Consider the following 1,948-nt stretch of genomic DNA (forward strand, 5'->3'; position numbering starts at 1 on the left):
CCTTCCTCTTTCTGTATTTCCTGATATGAAATGCAAGACATCCTGCTAAAGATCAATTCTTCAATCTGATAATATGTGAAAATTAAAGAGTCTGAAGGGTTCTTTAGTTATCTTCCTAGAAAACTAGAATTGGTTTTTAATTACGCCTTAAGAGTAACCATGTTGTAAATATACCTCAGTTTCTATTCATATATACAAAGTACAGGCGTACAGCACAATGTGTAAAGGAATACTTTAATTACATAAATAAACCATTGTTAGACTTATACTTCAATTAGAAACCAACGATTTAATACTACTACAAAGTATGAACTAACAAGTAGTAAGTGAAACACTAATTTTTCTATGTAAATATTAGACACTTTAGCATTCTTAAGAATACATCAAACTTTGTAATGCGTTGTAAGGAAAATTTAAACAAAATAAAAGTATCAAGGCTACATTAGCCGTTACTATTTTGCATGGATCACAAACAGATAAAAGAATCCTAGTCTAGAGAGATGGAGGTCAAATCATCAAGCCAAATCAAGATAGAGGCTGAATTTTTTCTAGCAGAAGACTTATCTTCTGAAATAGAGAAATTTCTGCACATAACCGGATATATATTGCACTGCGTGGTTTTCAAGTAGGATTATATAAACATGAGTTTTAGACACATGAAATTAATCTAGCACTTCATTGCCGGAATTCAGGGGAATTCCTGCAATGTACTGTAGCTTGTAAGGAACCGAATGCTGGAAGTGTCTAAGGTTTTGAGCAGGTTGTGCTATCCAAAACTTTACAGGGCCCTGATGACCGCGCAGCTATTAGATTTAGCAGCTAATATCAAACTATCAGGAAACCCCACTGCGGCCTTTTCCATTCAATACAATAACCTTCTTCAAATTCCAACTTCCTATCAGTCTTTCCCAGGAGATGTTTTACTCATGTCGAATTAAACAAATTGGTAAACAGAGAAATAATCTTGACATGGAAAATGCACTCGACATCATCATATATCAATATTGTCTTATAACGATTACAAATTGTGTAAAGCCATCTCCTTGTTAAATGTTGATATGTTATTAGCTCTCTTATTGCTACAAGTAAGCTGTTATATCTGCCTAGACTGAACAAAAACAAAGCTGGTCGACAGTACTAATTTTAAGCGAGAAAATAGTAAGATAATAATGTTATACCAAGCCTTAAAGGTATGTAATAAACTGTGAACACTATCACTAACAAAACAATCAAGGGTTCTAATTGTGATTATGCAAATCACGGTAAAAAAAATAATCTTGTAGCTCTCCAAATCAAAGAAAGGAGGTAAATAAAAATAGAAAAAGAATGAAAAAAGAATCTAATACGTAACATAGACAGTGAATTGGACCAGAGTCTCCACTCCATCAGTCTGAACCTGATTTTTTGAGGGTGGTAAGGTCTTGATAATGGCATACCCCTTAGCATTGACAAACTTGCCAGTTCCCCCCATGACCGCCACCTGAGATTCTGATACACCCAACAAATGAACCCCAAATAAGCAGATTGTATCAGCATAACCTCCAGTCTCGAACATAGCAGTGAGGGCCATCACTTGACTTTTACCATCCACAGAACTTGACACATAGAAACCCTGTGCCTTTCCCACCCTACTAGAGCTCAGCTCAGGCCCTATAGTAAGCTCATCGTCAACCACAGTCATAGTCCCAAACATAAACTTCTCTATGGTTGAACTAACTGGGAGACGTACTCCATTCATGCCATTTTGAAATATATTAGAAGTGGTGCCACTCAAGCCTGTGAGGAAGGGGAAGCTGCCAGCATTATCTACTTTGACTCCACTATTGATAGGGAGGACTGCGCTATAAGGCTTAGCGAAGGGGAGCTGGCCACTTAGTCGCGGGTTGTTAACTATACCAGTGATAGCTCTAGCTGTGGGATTAGACCCTCCAAGTATATCATGCATAAA

At 37.0% G+C, this 1,948-nt stretch overlaps 1 pseudogene; it reads right to left on the minus strand.

The window, feature by feature from the left end:
- Positions 1-1,300: 1,300 nt before the first annotated feature.
- Positions 1,301-1,948, minus strand: LOC145556129 (dirigent protein 25 pseudogene; annotated as a pseudogene).

This window comes from Chenopodium album, chromosome 8 (genome assembly GCF_948465745.1).
Source record: "Chenopodium album chromosome 8, dcCheAlbu1.1, whole genome shotgun sequence".
In the NCBI taxonomy this organism is placed as follows: Eukaryota; Viridiplantae; Streptophyta; class Magnoliopsida; order Caryophyllales; family Amaranthaceae; genus Chenopodium; species Chenopodium album.